Raw genomic sequence first — 19,163 nt, forward strand, 5'->3', positions numbered from 1 at the left:
CACTGACATTGGACTGTTGATGACTGGAAACATGTTGCCTGGTCGGACGAGTCTCTTTTCAAATTCTATCGAGCGGATGGAAGTATACGGGTATTTAGACAACCTCATGAATCCATGGAACCTGAATGTCAGCAGGGGACTGTTCAAGCTGGTAGAGGCTCTGTAATAGTGTGGGACGTGTGCAGTTGGAGTGATATGGGACCCCTGATACGCATAGATACGACTCTGACAGGTGACACGTACGAAAGCATCATATCTAATCACCTGCAGCCATTCATGTCCATTGCGCGTTAGAACGGACTTGAGAGATTCCAGCAATGTGACATCCTACACGTCCAGAACTGCTACAGAGTGGCTCCAGGAACACTCTTCCAAGTTTAAACACTTCCGCTGGTCACAAAACTCCCCAGACATGACGTTATTGAGCATATCTGGGATGCCTTGCTACGTGCTGTTCAGAAGGATCTCCGCCCCCTCATACTCTTACGGATTTATGGACAGCAGGATTTGTGGTCTTAGTTCCCTCTTTCCCTCTAGCACTACTTCAGACATTAGTCGACTTCATGCCACGTTGCATTGTGGCACTTCTGTGTGCTCGCGGGGGCCCTATCCGACATTAGGCAGATGTGCTAGTTTCTTTGGCTCTTAAGTGTATTTCTACATTAATATTACTAATGGTTGCTGTTAATATGATTTACTTCACATACATACACTCCTGGAAATGGAAAAAAGAACACATTGACACCGGTGTGTCAGACCCACCATACTTGCTCCGGACACTGCGAGAGGGCTGTACAAGCAATGATCACACGCACGGCACAGCGGACACACCAGGAACCGCGGTGTTGGCCGTCGAATGGCGCTAGCTGCGCAGCATTTGTGCACAGCCGCCGTCAGTGTCAGCCAGTTTGCCGTGGCATACGGAGCTCCATCGCAGTCTTTAACACTGGTAGCATGCCGCGACAGCGTGGACGTGAACCGTATGTGCAGTTGACGGACTCTGAGCGAGGGCGTATAGTGGGCATGCGGGAGGCCGGGTGGACGTACCGCCGAATTGCTCAACACGTGGGGCGTGAGGTCTCCACAGTACATCGATGTTGTCGCCAGTGGTCGGCGGAAGGTGCACGTGCCCGTCGACCTGGGACCGGACCGCAGCGACGCACGGATGCACGCCAAGACCGTAGGATCCTACGCAGTGCCGTAGGGGACCGCACCGCCACTTCCCAGCAAATTAGGGACACTGTTGCTCCTGGGGTATCGGCGAGGACCATTCGCAACCGTCTCCATGAAGCTGGGCTACGGTCCCGCACACCGTTAGGCCGTCTTCCGCTCACGCCCCAACATCGTGCAGCCCGCCTCCAGTGGTGTCGCGACAGGCGTGAATGGAGGGACGAATGGAGACGTGTCGTCTTCAGCGATGAGAGTCGCTTCTGCCTTGGTGCCAATGATGGTCGTATGCGTGTTTGGCGCCGTGCAGGTGAGCGCCACAATCAGGACTGCATACGACCGAGGCACACAGGGCCAACACCCGGCATCATGGTGTGGGGAGCGATCTCCTACACTGGCCGTACACCACTGGTGATCGTCGAGGGGACACTGAATAGTGCACGGTACATCCAAACCGTCATCGAACCCATCGTTCTACCATTCCTAGACCGGCAAGGGAACTTGCTGTTCCAACAGGACAATGCACGTCCGCATGTATCCCGTGCCACCCAACGTGCTCTAGAAGGTGTAAGTCAACTACCCTGGGCAGCAAGATCTCCGGATCTGTCCCCCATTGAGCATGTTTGGGACTGGATGAAGCGTCGTCTCACGCGGTCTGCACGTCCAGCACGAACGCTGGTCCAACTGAGGCGCCAGGTGGAAATGGCATGGCAAGCCGTTCCACAGGACTACATCCAGTATCTCTACGATCGTCTCCATGGGAGAATAGCAGCCTGCATTGCTGCGAAAGGTGAATATACACTGTACTAGTGCCGACATTGTGCATGCTCTGTTGCCTGTGTCTATGTGCCTGTGGTTCTGTCAGTGTGATCATGTGATGTATCTGACCCCAGGAATGTGTCAATAAAGTTTCCCCTTCCTGGGACAATGAATTCACGGTGTTCTTATTTCAATTTCCAGGAGTGTATCATCAAATATTGTATGTCACCATGACTAGCAAATATGTACGACATGTGTAGAACTTCCAGATAACAGGTCAAAAATTCGTAATAATAAATGAAATTGAATTGAACTGACCTGAACTGCATTACGTCGAAGAGAACCCGTCAACGAGTACACGAGCAACTTCTTTGTTTATTAATGAGTGAATTGTAAAACAAGTGATGCACTGGGTCACGCCTAATCAGTTTCTAGTAAAAATAGTCGCTTTATCATGTTTTAAAATGGTTCTAGCACGGAAACGGTACATTCCTGGACAAGGTTCCCATTCAAAATATTGTCTACTCTAGCCCCTCTGCAAGTCCTCGAAGTTTTTAAGGAGAACTTTAGAACACCTTGTATAGATTAAAATCTTTTTAAGGAGAAATTCTGTTAGAAGTGTACGCCGTGATTTTCGCGAATCTCAAATTAATTGTGCAGAGTTTATGAAATTTTCGGTACTAAATGAAGTGTGTGAGGCTCCTGTTCGCTCATAAAAACTCCTCTTCCTGCCGATGACGGATTGTTTCATCATTATGTTATTTTATAATCGGAGGGGGAAGTTAATTGTGCTTAATCGATTGAGATATCTTTATTAGTTTATTAAATCCTTTGTCGAAAGGTATTATTAACTTACACTAACAAAATCATACCACGAGATTCGAAGAAAACATCACCTTTTATGAGCGCTACGATCTTGGACGACATTTCCGACTTGCGACCTACTGTTCAATATTCTTCCGACAGGCGACCGTAAAATTCAGTACCCTACTTGGCTCTCTTGTGGATGCGTCCTCTGACCGAGTGTTCGCGACCGACCGCGTCTCTATGTTCCACTTGAACGACTGCGTCGCTGGCGTACGCTCAAAAACAAGCCAACCGTAAAACTCAGAGACGCTTAACACGCATCGTCGCAGCCCACAGGGGTTGTATTCATTCCAGTGTCGATGGATATGTAGCAGCGGTGACCTCAACAGTGGCAGGTCATTTGTTGTGTATCTTACGAGAATACAGTGTGTTATCACACAATTGACTTTTTTTGCTTTTTATTTATGTCTGCATTACGTGACACGAAAACGTTGTGTGTGAACTGAACCTGAAATGTAGAATAAAAAATTTATTTCTTAGTCACTACCTCCATAGGGTAGTAAGCGCCAGCCTGTGTAAAATTGTTCTCATTTATTTTGTATCGATTATTTAAAGCTAAGTGCTCTTCAAACACCCACAACCACCTAATGGGCGGAATACATGCCGCTGTTGGTTTAAAGATATAAAAATATTTTCTATATATTGTAATGATACAGTATTCATGTTTGCTTAAAAACCTGTAATTTTCTCCGCCGCAGCGTACATTGTACAGTAAGTGGCTATAAGTATTGAAAGCATTATTACAATTATTCATCTATATTCCTGTTGATATGTAGTACTACAAATTTATGTTTTGGTTTCGTTTGACTCATGTTCATAGAGGGGATTGGACATGTGAACAAATTATCTGTTGTGAAGCCATCGTAGAAGTGTCTCATGAATCGGTAGTGAAGATGTTACAGCATCAGTTGTCAAATGTGTGATATTTTTACCACGTGTTTCGGGACAGCATTATCGCATTATCAAATGTTATAAAACAAAGAAACCAATCAATAAATCGCAATACTGGTAGAACATCTATATGGTTGGCAGTGCGTGAACTACTTGTATTGTGATTATTTGTGTGGTTTCCTTTTTGTATAGTTCTTGATAATGGGATAACGTGGACTCGAAAAATGTTGCGGTAAAAACATCACGAAGTTGAAAACTGGTGGCCTAACATTCTCAGCGCTAAATGGAGGAATATTGTCAAGAAATGAAAACCAATGTTGGTATTATGTTCTGAATTCAGTTCATATCTAGGCACGTTTGGTTGCACATCAAGGTCAATTAACGTCTTTATACGAGTCAGTAATTTCTATAATGATAACACGCAATAAAAATTTGTGATATTTCGATGTTATTCGACGGATATTTTTATTTTTATTTGAAGATCTGTCTCTCTGAACAATTGATATTTGTCTAAAGAGAAAAGAGTCGTTCAAACATTAACTAACTGTAATTAAGGTTGAAGCAAAAAACTAATGGAATATAGATACTGTGTAATTGCGTCTCTGGTTTTGGTGACTTTTTTTTTTTACGGAGTTTGTGAGTGATTAACTAATGTTTATCTAGGTAAAGGGATCTGAGAGATTGACTTTACAACAGATAAGTTTTTGTTTCTTATGAGTCTTCAGTCTCTGGAGAAGTAAAATTACAAGTGGAAATATTAATTGAACTGAAAATAACGATTTAGAGCATCAGAGATAATCGCTAGTCGTGACGTAGCGCTTCAGTATTAGCTCTGCATTGCCGTAGCAACGGATCAACAACTACCTACAAACGATGTGAAATGCAGGTTTCTTGGTTGCTTATCAAACAATAATTATTAAACCTCAACGAGCTATCACTAAGCAGAACGTGCAGCCCGAATAGCAATTAATGTGTCGAACAGCTGTAGCAGTACGCGCCTGGCGTCTGATTAATTATTAAAGAAGTCGAAACACGCAATCGTTACCAGCGTAGCGTGCACGCTACAATATCAGGAGTTAAAAAGATATTTGCATTAACGACCCGTAACTGGAACATTGTGTCAAGACGTTATGCAGACTATACACTATTTTGAAAACGGAGAATTTGTGACAGGTGAGTATATTTTAAGAACGATAAATTGCAACCAAGGGATTGTCTGAATTGCAGTGGAGACATTATATTTGCATCTTGCTGTGCAAAGAAGCGGTTTGTGTGCTCTCGTTCCCCAGTGAAAATTATTACCTCAGTTCAGCTTCTAATTTGTCTTCCGTAATGTATCTAATAATAGAATAACATCTTAGCTTTCACGTGAGACGCGCTGTCGGCGGGAAAGCTAAGAGTATGTGTGAGTAAAATTTTTATCATCAAAATTAGTCTCTAAATTCAGAAGGTAATAACCACTGTTTAACGACTGGCTCTTCAAATTTCGACCATCAAACTTTTGCGCCGCCTTCGGAGTGATTTCAGTTAGTGACTCGCAACTAGTAACTTTAACAATAGTACTGAAATATGTCTCGTTATCGCTGCCTAAGTATGGTGATCGTTGTTGCAAAGGCGGTTAGTTCGGCGTCATTCCAGACACTCGTTAGTTTCGGTTTCGTACGAGTTTTGAAGGTCCGGGAATTTAACTGTGGACGAATTTTGTACGACTTCGTGAGCCGTTAGCACGCCGCTTTCGGGAGTGGGGAAGACGCGCCAGCCTCATGCGGGTTAAGCAAAATAACCACAGAAGCTGTCATCGCATTTCAGTACGTCGATGATAACGTTACAAACTATCCTAAATGCATTCAGTCTGGCATACAAATCTATCTGTCTTGAGCTTAATGCAGACAAAACGGAAGATCTCTATCAGGCTGCCCCAAATTTCACTGCAGCAGCTCCAGTTATTACACTTGATGGAACACGTCTAGAGATTGTAGAGTATTTTTCATACTTGGGAAGCCAACTTTCTCCAAATTCAAACATAGATGCAGAAATTCAACACCGAGTAAAGTGTGCAAGTACTGCATATGGTCATCTTTTGAAAAGAGTGCTTGATAACCACTATTTGAGTGCTGAAACTAAGCTTACAGTCTACAAAGTCATTATGATGCCTACACTTCTTTATGGATGTGGAACCGGGACCACCTACAGGCGCCACAAACTCCTTATAAAATTACCACCAACGCTGCCTAAGAAGAATATTGAAAGTAAGGTGGCAGGATTGGCGAACAAACAGCAGCATTTTGGAGCAAAAATTGTCATACACCAACTTCGGTGGACTGGTCACATCAGCCGCATGCCAAACTCCCGTCTCCCCAAGCAAATCACGTTCTCCCAATTGAATAATGGCCGACCCAATCAGGGAGGGCAAAAAACTGTATAAAGATGTCCTCAAGTCAAATGTGACTAAATTTCGAATAAACACAAATGATTGGAGAACTGCAACCCTAGATAGACCCAAAAAGTGACAAATTGTTCAACAAGGAACACTTAATTTTGAAAAGCAGAGACAATTGCAGGAGAATAGGAAGAGATATGGCAGAAGAGAACAAGAGGTCTTGAGAGGAAGATACCTGTTGCATCATTCAGTCAACACCAACTGGATATGCCATTACTGCGGTCCAGAACAGGATTAGTTAGCCACCAAAGGATCCACAGGTAACGCTACCAAAAGACATTTCATACTCGTCAACGAGTAAATGCCTACGATGATGGTGATGACGATGATGATTTGTGTGAAATTCCTACTGTCACACTGTGACAGACAATAAGGTAGTTGAAGAGAAATACGTTTGCCAGTTCTCTTTTCTGATCTTCTTAGTTTGTTTTTCCAAGCAACAAAAAGTTCCGATTTTTCTGACTTTGTGGTAGCAAGCGTATCTCGTTCCCTTTGAGAAGGAACAATTGTAGCCCAAAAAGTTCCGATTTTTCTGACTTTGTTGTAGCAAGCGTATCTCGTTCCCTTTGAGAAGGAACAATTGTAACCCACGAATAATAGTTCGATAACCTCAAATGGTTCAAACGGCTCTGAGCACTATGAGACTTAACATCTGAGGTCATCAGTCCCCTAGAACTTAGAACTACTTAAACGTAACTAACCTAAGGACATCACACACATCCATGCCCGAGGCATGATTCGAACCTGCGACCGCAGCAGTCGCGCGGTTCCGGACTCAAGCGCCTAGAACCGCTCGGCCATCGGGGCCGGTCGATAACCTCACCGTCCTGCTTTTTGCTACAGAGTTAAGTGAAAGCCAGTGGTTTGTTACAGTCTGCATGGTTGCTTATAGTCAGTCACAGAAACACGCAGCAAAATCAGTATTAGTATTGTTATGGTCGACGTTACAGAAGCCGCTTTACCGAGTGACGTAGCCACGGCCTCTGGCGACTTACCGAGCGTTGTGGTGTCTGGCAGTGAGTGCTTGCAGAAGGCAGGTGCCTGGCGGTGGGTGCTTCCGGCAGTGAGTGCTGCTAGCAGCGGCGAGCGCTCTGTCGCAGCCGGTGCCTGGCGGTGGGTGCTGGTAGCGTCGCTTCTAGCAGCGGCGAGCGCCTAGTCGCCAGTAGCTGCGGTGCGCGCCCGTCGCGGCCTCATATGCAGAGTAGCGGCGGCGCGCATGCGCACTCGTCGCCTCGGCTCGCCTACCGCGCCGGTAGGGCTGGGCTGGGGAAACGAGCGACAGAGCGACCGTCCAGAGCGCGCCTGCATTAATCACGAGCCGACGGGACGGTCCGGTAACGGGCTGCGCGATTTGCATTCCTAGTTGGAGGCGGCTCGCTGACTCACCGGGCGCTCGAGACGAGGCGATCGGCTCTGACTAATAGAACGAGGTACGTCGTACTGGACGGCGAGTGGAAACGAAAGTGTTCTCAGTGCGCATAAATGATCTATAAACAGCACTACAGACTGTTGGCTCTCGCCGCTATTCTCTAGAACAAGAGTGTCCAAACTTTTAGCTTCACCTGGGCCACATTGACAGGGAGGGGGGATACATGAGGCAGGCGTCAGCTGTAGTGGTCAGATTCGAATCCTGCCTCGGTCATGGATGTCTGAGATGTCCTTAGGTTAGTCCCATAGTGCTCAGAGCCATTTGCACCATTTGTAGTGCACAGATGAAAAGGAAGAGAGAGAGGCAGGCGTGGAAAGAGGGGGCGAGGTCGATATGGTGAGAGAGAGGAGGATGGAGATATGGCTAGAGAGAGAGAGTACGGAGCAAATGGATACAGAGAGATGGAGGAGGAGACGAAGAGATTAGAGAAAGTAAGTAGGAGAAGATTGTAGCCTCCCAACAGAAAAAATATGCAAATATATATAAATATAACATTCACATTTAGTGTAACCTCCCAACAGTTTATTACTCCGTAACCTCGCAATAATAACGTGACTAACCTCCCAATAAAAAATGTGACTCATATATAATCTTTCTAAAGTAGAAAAGGAGTTTTGCTATTTTTGGAGCAAAATAACTGATCATGGTGGAAGTAGAGAGGATATAAAATGTAGACTGGCAATGGCAAGGAAAGCGTTTCTGAAGAAGAGAAATTTGTTAACATCGAGTATAGATTTAAGTGTCAGGAAGCCCTTTCTGAGAGTATTTGTATGGAATGCAGCCATGTATGGAATGCAGCCATGTATGGAATGCAGTCATGTATGGAAGTGAAACATGGACGATAAATAGTTCGGACAAGAAGAGAATAGAAGCTTTCGAAATGTGGCGCTACAGAAGAATGCTGAAGATTAGATGGGTAGATCACATAACTGATGAGGAGGTATTGAATAGAATTGGGGAGAAGAGGAGTTTGTGGCACAACTTAACTAGAAGAAGGGATCGGTTGGTAGGACATGTTCTGAGGCATCAAGGGATCACCAATTTAGTATTGGAGGGCAGCGTGGAGGGTAAAAATTATAGAGGGAGACCAAGAGATGATTACACTAAACAGATTCAGAAGGATGTAGGTTGCAGTAGGTACTGGGAGATGAAGCAGCTCGCACAGGATGGAGTAGCATGGAGAGCTGCATCAAACCAGTCTCAGGACTGAAGACCACAACAACAACAATATAACCTTTCAATAATTAACTGACTGTGAATCTAAACTGGTAAATTTGGACGTCAGCAGTGCTGCGTCAGGGCCCTGAAAGATTATTCTGAATAAATTGAAAACTCTTACCTCAATGAAGTCTCCGGGTAACGCGTATATATCTGCTCCTATAAGAAATTTTTCTGTCACAGCCCAGTGCAATGCTGGCCGCTAGATTTGTCATGTATAAAAAGAAACAACTGATTTTTCTTTACGACAATCGGAGTGACCATGGATTGCAGAAATCAGTAAATTCTTTAAATTCAGATGAATGATTGTCAAAAAGTTAATTTTAAAAAAAGTTTATTATTAAAAGATTTTTTAAAACATTTACATGGGACTCGATATAAATTTGGTTGTAATAAATTAGATATGCGCGCGGCTGTTTTTACGAGGGCAGTTCAATAAGTAATGCAACACATTTTTTTTTTCTGAAGCAGGGGTTGTTTTATTCAGCATTGAAACACACCAGGTTATTCCCCAATCTTTTAGCTACACAAAACTATTTTTCAACGTAATCTCCATTCAATGCTACGGCCTTACGCCACCTTGAAATGAGGGCCTGTACGCCTGCACGGTACCATTCCACTGGTCGATGTCGGGGCCAACGTCGTACTGCATCAATAACTTCTTCATCATCCGCGTAGTGCCTCCCACGGATTGCGTCCTTCATTGGGCCAAACATATGGAAATCCGACGGTGCGAGATCGTGGCTGTAGGGTGCATGAGGAAGAACAGTCCACTGAAGTTTTGTGAGCTCCTCTCGGGTGCGAAGACTTGTGTGAGGTCTTACGTTGTCATGAAGAAGGAGAAGTTCGTTCAGATTTTTGTGCCTACGAACACGCTGAAGTCGTTTCTTCAATTTCTGAAGAGTAGCACAATACACTTCAGAGTTGATCGTTTGACCATGGGGAAGGACATCGAACAGAATAACCCCTGCAGCGTCCCAGAAGACTGTAACCATGACTTTACCGGCTGAGGGTATGGCTTTAAACTTTTTCTTGGTAGGGGAGTGGGTGTGGCACCACTCCATTGATTGCCGTTTTGTTTCAGGTTCGAAGTGATGAACCCATGTTTCATCGCCTGTAACAATCTTTGACAAGAAATTGTCACCCTCAGCCACATGACGAGCAAGCAATTCCGCACAGATGGTTCTCCTTTGCTCTTTATGGTGTTCGGTTAGACAACGAGGGACCCAGCGGGAACAAACCTTTGAATATCCCAACTGGTGAACAATTGTGACAGCAGTACCAACAGAGATGTCAAGTTGAGCACTGAGTTGTTTGATGGTGATCCGTCGATCATCTCGAACGAGTGTGTTCGCACGCTCCACCATTGCAGGAGTCACAGCTGTGCACGGCCGGCCCGCACGCGGGAGATCACACAGTCTTGCTTGACCTTGCGGCGATGATGACACACGCTTTGCCCAACGACTCACCGTGCTTTTGTCCGCTGCCAGATCACCGTAGACATTCTGCAAGCGCCTATGAATATCTGAGATGCCCTGGTTTTCCGCCAAAAGAAACTCGATCACTGCCCGTTGTTTGCAACGCACATCCGTTACAGACGCCATTTTAACAGCTCCGTACAGCGCTGCCACCTGTCGGAAGTCAATGAAACTATATGAGACGAAGCGGGAATGTTTGAAAATATTCCACAAGAAATTTCCGGTTTTTTCAACCAAAATTGGCAGAGAAAAAAAAATGTGTTGCATTACTTATTGAACTGCCCTCGTACCTTATACTACTTTGCTCAGGCACGACCGGCCCAACCGCCCTACTGCGAGCTACCACTACTACTGCTGACACTGCTCCTACTGCAACCGACACTGCTCGCTGGTCTGCGATTCTGTTATAGCTTACATATCGTAGGCAGCGCGTGAGCAATCCATCGAAATTACATCTGCTCGAGTGCGCCTCTTACAAGATAGACAAATAGAGGGGGGGGGGGGGGGGGGAGGTGGACAGAAGCAGAGAGAGGAAGAGGTGGGGACAGAGAGGGGGAGGAGGAGGTGTGTTCAGTGTATGTCTTGAACGCATTCGCTAGTGGAGCTGCGCGGAAAAGACTAGTACTACACAGACAAGCCCTGAGCAACCAGTGCGTTCGTGCTCATTGTCGTTTTGTGTGGTGTTGATATATTGAGGTCTCGCATCTTGAATACATTCAACTACGACGAATTGTCTGTGCCCTCTTAATTAGTACATTGATCACAAGATACGCAGATTATGGCTGTGTATCAAGGAAATACGAAAACATTCAAGAAAAAACGTACTGCCTTTAGAAATAAAATCAGTAGGACGTACAAGAAAGCTAAAAACAGTAAAGAAATGGTTGTTGAAAGAAGAGACACAGTTTATAGAAAAGTCTAAGTTATTTTCGATGACTTTAAAAGGAAAGGCGTCAACATTAATACTTCAAAAGTATTTATACTCTTAAATACAGAGGATGGAGTAGATAGGTGGAAAGAATTCACTGATAGCCCGTAGCTGGGAGAGAAACTGTTTAATAGCATGATGGAGGAAGAAATAGACGTCGATTTGGAAGATGTAGAAATCAAATTGGAGATTTTGGGTTCGTTCAAATTTCGCATAAATTTTTCATTGCTTCTGCAACATTGTTCTGACCATGTAACACCGAAAATGCAGATAAAATACTTTCTTCAACATCCAAAATTTTACGCCATTAAATACCTGTTGACAACTTGTAATATACTGCTATTTCTGAATCTTGAAACACCCCTGTTTAATTCCTTTACTGGATTTTGCGTGATTTATCGAAGCCGCCAAACAGTTAACTATTATGATTATATGACCGCGTGCTTAATGGATGAAAGGCTATCGGTTTTTCTGCTGTGGTTTCGGGGGTGTTTCAACCGAGTGTGGCTGTTCTGAGACTGAATAGTGGAGTGATTGAAAGTTTGTCTATTATTAAGGACCACAAAGGTTGCGATGTACAAACCGTATTGTATTTTCTACGAACACACAAATTCTGAGGCAGTTGCTACCTTCGCCTTACACTTTTAATTACGGTTGTATCTTTTTATTGGTTGCTAATTTCTAGTACTTTGTCACACGCAATGATGATGGTTAACATTCACAACAATCCTCACTGCAATCCATGATTGTTGCTGGCCGACGCGGTTGACGCGAAACACGTAATTCGGCACTTGTCACTTCTGGTTTCATATCACTCGCGATCGATATAATGAGGGTCCACACCACGACGATCAGGGGGACGCGTTCATTTGTCATACTCCGATGAATTCACCGTTTACTACTCACTCGACCACCATTCGTGCCCGTCTCTCCAGCACCACTGCTCGCTCGACACTCTCCAGTACTACTGCTCACTCGACACTCATCTCACTGCCTCCTGCAGCGCTCGACAATCGACTCCTGTCTGCTATCGACCTGTGCATCTGATACTAATATCTATGTTCGTGGGATCACGGATCCCTTACAATCTGTAAGCTTCATTACAGAAACTGTATTTAATACATAGTGGATGTAATAATATATTTATTTGTGAACGTATACTATTTATTATAATTATGTGGCGCTAGCTGTGCCGTTGTTTTATCTTTGCGTGTGGAGAGTTTCTCCCGCGTTGCGGGCAGAGGAGAGGCAGAGCAACTTGAGTGATGAATAAAGAGTGCGGCAGTGTTTGTTGGGCGCTCCCACCTACGCAGTATGCAGTTATGACCTTGCCTACGTAGATTCACGTCATTTATTAACAAGCGGGTATTGAGACCACGGTAGGACTGGACAGGTGGAAGAAGCTGCAATTCCAACTGTTGCCTGTCCCATAATTATCCACGGCTCTGGACACGACTCGGGGTTTTCAACCAGCAACAGCAACAGCCCAGCATTGTCGTCGGCTACGTTCGTCATCGTGCGCACAGCTACTACATCGTAAGACTGTTAACTGGCGGCGTAAAACTAATATTGTACAGGCATTACCCAGTGGCATTTCTTTCACAAACTTTGATGGCCAACTATCTTGAATAATAACCTGCAATAGTTAAAACCTGTAGGGCACCTGCATTGTCATTGTTCTCAAGCATTATTACCAAGCAGGGTCTCTTTCCTTTTCATGCAACCACCGAAAGCTGTAAAAACATAAAAATTGACTAGCTATTTCGTGCCACTTTTGTTTGTTTGCTAGGGACCAGTTTCAGTCCAAATTTTACTGCCTCAGTAACTGTTCATTCTTGTATTGCCTTACAGAGGCTTAACTGATTTGCAACTTTGAGTATTAACTTCACTCGCTTAAAAGAATGTAAAATTTCACTGGCAAAACTAGTAACTAAAGATACAGCACAAATTAAGTGTGCGCAATTTCATTTATCCTGTATTCAACTTAGCGAATCACTTCTGCTGGTGTGGTACCTATTTTATTGCTCTTGTGTTAAAAATAAACCAGTTGTTCATTCGCTTAAAGTTTCGTGCGGGATTAGCCGAGCGGTCTCAGGCGCTGCAGTCATGGACTGTGCGGCTGGTCCCGGCGGAGGTTCGAGTCCTCCCTAGGGCATGGGTGTGTGTGCTTGTCCTTAGGATAATTTAGCTTAAGTAGTGTGTAAGCTTAGGAACTGATGACCTTAGCAGTTAAGTCCCATAAGATTTCACACACATTTGAACATTTTTTGATTTTTGCTTAAAGTTTCAGTACTTAAAAGCAAATTGCACGCCTTTTCCCAAACCTTGCATTACGTTAGGCTGAGGTTACTGAAAGTCATTGTTTACGTAAAAAAGTTTCAGTTACAGTTAGTCATTTATTTAACCAGAAACTCTATTTAACTTTGCTTTCAGAATTTAGTATTTCAGTATAAGTACTGCAAACTCAGTGCTTTCTGATTCATTTACTTTCTCGTGACCGGTGTGTTGTGGCAAGGCGTGACAACCTTCTGTTGCCACGCCAGTGATTATTTGATTAGTTTTCTTTGCCGTTAGCTTTATTAGAGAGTTTTGGATATTCGTTACCCTAGAGGGCTGGCGACCTTTTCATTATCACTTTTTTGCTAATCAGTATTTTTTGTATTAAATATTAAGTGGTTCCCTCTTTCCCCTGTGTGGTTAGTGAGCGGTACTAAATTCCACCCATTTCAAAGTTATTATCAGTGTATAGATTAGGTTTAGAAAAGATTCTTCCTTCAAAAGGGTCTGTTGTACGCTTTCCTCCTACTAACCGTCATTATTTTCCTATCGTAACGATAGCTTTACTCATTATAAAAATTCATTAGGCTCATGCTATCACGGACATTTGTATCGCAATCCAATACACCGATCAGGAAGAGTGAGGTTACAACCTGCTCTTGTGCCACGGGGTATAAGCTGCAACTCTTTTTGATTTATCTGCTATAAATCTCTCAACTGCCGTCGATAATGTTTCTTGACTTTATGCCACATCTGGTCTACGCTTACATAGTTTTGAAGGAGTGGAGCCTGTTAGGAAGACGTCTAGTGAATATTTACTGCCTTTTTTGAACAGATATAATTTGCGTTTATTTTGGTTCCATTTGGCTGCTACGGTATTCAGAAGGATCTTGGGGTCACTAATCCCTGTATCCATCATGACGCTCGCTATTTACTCAGGATTATTTGTTGCTGAGATATCAAATATATTTTGGCAACTACTTACACTTAGAGTGGGCTCCTGAACTGACTGTTCAAAATAACCTTCGGAGAAAGCATTTATATTATTTCGGACGATGGTTTATTATTACCACCTACTTTAGACATGTATTTTCCGCAACCTATCGAGGGCAGATTGAACTCACCGCTAATCCTGTTCCTCTCCCATCTCAACTGTTGCCTCCCTTCCGGTTCTTTCGACTGTATTGTCCCTCCAGCCTTCACAGGTACAACAGTTGTAATCCACTAAACATTGTAAAAAGCTTTCTCTAAGTGTACAAGTGCTATAAAAGTAAGTTTGTTTTTCTCTAAGCTATCTTGCAAGATAAGCTCGTAGTGTCAATGTTGCGTCTTGTATTCGTACATTTCTCTGGATCCCAAAGTGGTCATTCCCCAGATCTACTCGCAGCACTTCTTTCATTCATCTGTCAGTGTTTTGCAACCATAGCTTGTTGACTCACGGCTCTGTAATGTCCACACTTGTCAGCAACTCTGTTGTTTGGAGTCGGAATTATTTCATTGTTCTTGAATTCTGAGGATATTCTGATTGTCTCATATGTCTTGCACACCATGTGGAACCGTTTTATAATGGCTGACTCTCCCCAAAGACCTCAACAATTCTGAGGGAATGTCTCCAACTGCAGTTGCGCTGTTTATAAGACTTTCTGTGCTCTGTCAAATTCTTCTGGCAGTAACATATCTCCCATCTCATCTTCCTCTACTTCCCCTTGCCTTCCTATAGTGATGACAAGTTTCTTCCCCTTATACAGACCCCTCTCACATATTCCTTCCACCTTTCAGCATTTTCTTGTTTGCTTAACACTGGCTTGCCATCACAGTTCTTTATACTCGTTCAACTGTTTCATCAAATATTTTTAATTTTCCTGTATGTGGCACTTACTTTTGCCATAATCAGGCATGGTTCTACATCTTTCTATTTCTCCTCAAGTCGTTCCTGCTGCCCAATTTTGCAGTTTCTGTCAATATTATTTCTAGACGACCCTATTCTTTTTTCTTAGTTCATTTGCTGTTTTTTTATTCTTTCTCCTTTCGTCAATTAAGCTAAACTACTCGCACATTACCCAGAGATACCTGTCGAGCCTTGTATTTTTGCCCTTTAATCCTCTCTGTTGAGTATTTTCTCGCTCAAACTTACCTATTCGTCCTCTACTGTATCCTTTCCATTTTCGATGCTCTTGTAATTTCTCCACTTTTAATCTGTAGATCATAGCCAATGCATTCCATCAATATCAACATCTCCCTCTGGAAATATTTTACGCTTGAGAAATTTCTTCGAAATCTCTGTCTTATCGTTAAGTAATTTATTTGAAACTTTGCGGTATATCCAGGTTTCTTCCACGTGTTCAACCTTCTTTCGTAAGTCTTAAACGAAGAATGCTGAAGATTACATGAGTAGATCGCGTAACTGAGAGGAGGTACTGAATATATTTGGGGAGAAAAGAAATCTGTTCAAAAAATGGTTCAAATGGCTCTGAGCACTATGGGACTCAACTTCTGAGGTCATTAGTCCCCTAGAACTTAGAACTTGTTAAGCCTAACTAGCCTAAGGACGTCACACACATCCATGCTCGAGGCAGGATTCGAACCTGCGACCGTAGCAGCAGCGCGGTTCCAAACTGAAGCGCCTAGAACCGCTCGGTTACCAGGGCCGGCAAGAAATCTGTGGCATAATTTGAATAAAAGAAGAGATCGAATGATAGGACACTTTCTGAGACATAAAGGAATTATCAGTTTACACGTTACATCGCAGGAAAGTGTGTGTGTGGGGGGAGGGGGGCGGGGGGCGGGGGGAGGTGGGGGAGGTAAAAATCGTAGACTGAGAGATGAACACAGTACGGAGGTTCAAAGGGGTGTTAGTGGCAGCAGTTGTTCTGAGGGAAAGAGGCTTGCACGTGATAGAGTAGCAAGGACTGCTGCATCAATCCAATCTGAGACGACAACCAAAAACGAAGTGTTGGCAATGATTAAATTCTGCTCTTTGCAGAAGTCCACCAGGCGGGTTCGCCTTCCATTCCTTCCCTCAGTTCATGTTCTACTATCTATCCTTCTCTTCTTTCTGCTGCTATCGGATTTTAGTCCGCCATCACAATTTATCTTTCGTCTTCCTGAGCTATCTGAATAATTTGTAGTTTCTCTTTATATGTTGTTTCAACCTTTATCATCTATAGCGATAGATGGCTCATAACGGTGAACTAATATGGTGAATGGTTGTTTAGTATCTGTCTTGGCTACGAAAGTGTGGTCACTATGTTGTTTAAAGAACGTTGGCCGCATGTGTGTTTTCTTAATCTTTATTAGACCTACGCCTGAATTACCTCCATTTCATTGTGTGTTGAACTCTTCGTAGTCACCCGTAAGCTCGTAACCTTAAGAAACTCTGTACCAGAGTGCTGAGGCGTGCACATTCCCCAGAGCTCGCACCAAACTGGATACGAACCAAGGAGTCATGACTGTTCATTAGCTACGTACAAAGTAGACGCCGAGTCTCAAATATCTTCTGTGGGCCTAGTATCACGCGAACGTTTTCTGGTGGCGTGGTGCCCCTGCTACTCGTATTACATGTGGTGAGTTTCGAGCTTTGTGGTGCCGCTAAGGCTCTATCAATGACTTCGTATGAGTGATCAAGTTGTGAGTTTTCCAAGTCTGTTCAGCAGTATTTTGTGCCTTATCGACTGTGGACCATCAAGAAATATTAGAGTTAATATTTATATTGGTTCCACGTGAGAGGCTGTTGAAGAGAGAATTTACTCCCTAGTCAAACCACAGTTGTGCAGCTATTGAAATGAGAGAAGAACAACACGTAAATTTTCATTTTCCTGTGAGTTTACGTGATTTAATAGGGGAACCAAAACCAACTCGTGCAGAATCTATGCAGGACGTATATCGTCAGTACTTCTATCTCTTGTGTAAATCTGTTAATTATTCGGTTACGTAATGTGCAACTTACATTAGCGTTTTAAATGTCTCTGTTTTGCTCTCTCATTTGACTAACTGACGTAACGTGATATCAGACGTTTAATTCAGAATATTCGTTCTAGCTCGTTATCTTTCTTAATGTAGTTAAGCAAATCATACTGCCTCCGATGTACTCGTAAAAAAAAGCACTCCGTCTTCAGGCCACGAGTGGCCTACCGGGACCATTCGACCGCCGTGTCATCCTCAGAGGAGGGTGCGGATAGGAGGGGCGTGGGGTCAGCACACCGCTCTTCCGGTCGTTATGATGGTATTCTTCACCGAAGCCGCTACTATTCGGGCGAGTAGCTCCTCAATTGGCATCACGAGGCTGAGTGCACCCCGAAAAATGGCTAAAGCGCATGGCGGCCTGGATGGTCACCCATCCAAGTGCCGACCACGCCCGACAGCGCTTAACTTCGGTGATCGCACGGGAACCGGTGTATCCACTGCGGCAAGGCCGTTGCCCAGATGTATTTGTACTTCATATAATTAATAAACGCTAAACTCCCCCCCCCCCCAATGAACCATAGACCTTGCCGTTGGTGGGGAGGCTTGCGTGCCTCAGCGATACAGATAGCCGTATCGTAGGTGCAATCACAACGGAGGGGTACCTGTTGAGAGGCCAGACAAACGTATGGTTCCTGAAGAGGGGCAGCAGCCTTTTCAGTAGATGCAGGGGCAACAGTCTGGATGATTGACTGATCTGGCCTTGTAACACTAACCAAAACGGCCTGCGAACGGCTGAAAGCAAGGGGAAACTACGGCCGTAATTCTTCCCGAGGGCATGCAGCTTTACTGTGTGGATAAATGATGATGGCGTCCTCTTGGGTAAAATATTCCGGAGGTAAAATAGTCCCCCATTCGGATTTCCGGGCGGGGACTACTCAGGAGGACGTCGTTATCAGGAGAAAGAAAACTGGCGTTCTATGGATCGAAGCGTGGAATGTCAGATCCCTTAATCGGGCAGGTAAGTTAGAAAATTTAAAAAGGGAAATGGATAGGTTAAAGTTGGATATAGTAGGAATTGGAGTAGTTCCGTGGCAGGAGGAACAAGACTTTTGGTCAGGTGAATTCAGGGTTATAAATACAAAATCAAATAGGGGTAATGCAGGAGTAGGTTTAATAATGAATAAAACAATAGGAATGCGGGTAAGCTACTACAAACAGCACAGCGAACGCATTGTTGTGGCCAAGATAGACACGAAGCCCACGCCTACGACAATAGTACAAGTCTATATGCCAACTAGCTCTGCAGATGATGAAGAAATTGAAGAAATGTATGATGAAATAAAAGAAATTATTCAGATAGTGAAGGGAGACGCAAATTTAATAGTCATGGGTGACTGGAATTCGGTAGTAGGAAAATGGAGAGAAGGAAACATAGTAGGTGAATATAGATTGGGCGTAAGAAATGAAAGAGGAAGCCGCCTGGTGGAATTTTGCACAGAGCACAACTTAATCATAGCTAACGATTGGTTCAAGAATCATAAAAGAAGGTTGTATACATGGAAGAAGCCTGGAGATACTAAAAGGTTTCAGATAGATTATATAATGGTAAGACAGAGATTTAGGAACCAGGTTTTAAATTGTAAGACATTTCCAAGGGCAAATGTGGACTCTGACCACAATCTATTGGTTATGAACTGTAGATTAAAACTGAAGATACTGCAAAAAGGTGGGAATTTAAGGAGATGGGACCTGGATAAACTGACTAAACCAGAGGATTTACAGAGTTTCAGGGAGAGCATAACGGAA

The 19,163-nt window shown here is 43.8% G+C and overlaps 1 protein-coding gene and 1 pseudogene across 1 annotated transcript in view; both read right to left on the reverse strand.

Annotated features, from left to right (window-relative positions):
• LOC126175127 (chitooligosaccharidolytic beta-N-acetylglucosaminidase-like) overlaps window positions 1–7,303 on the reverse strand; it is a 336,523-nt gene extending 329,220 nt beyond the window's left edge. Inside the window, exon 1 of the mRNA XM_049921680.1 lies at window positions 7,120–7,303. The gene's annotated coding sequence lies outside the window, so the exon portion shown is untranslated. The remainder of the gene's footprint in view (window positions 1–7,119) is intronic.
• A 10,452-nt stretch (window positions 7,304–17,755) lies between these two features.
• LOC126177810 (5S ribosomal RNA) lies at window positions 17,756–17,873 on the reverse strand (annotated as a pseudogene).
• Between the last annotated feature and the right edge of the window lie 1,290 nt (window positions 17,874–19,163).

This window comes from Schistocerca cancellata, chromosome 3 (assembly GCF_023864275.1).
Source record: "Schistocerca cancellata isolate TAMUIC-IGC-003103 chromosome 3, iqSchCanc2.1, whole genome shotgun sequence".
In the NCBI taxonomy this organism is placed as follows: domain Eukaryota; kingdom Metazoa; phylum Arthropoda; class Insecta; order Orthoptera; family Acrididae; genus Schistocerca; species Schistocerca cancellata.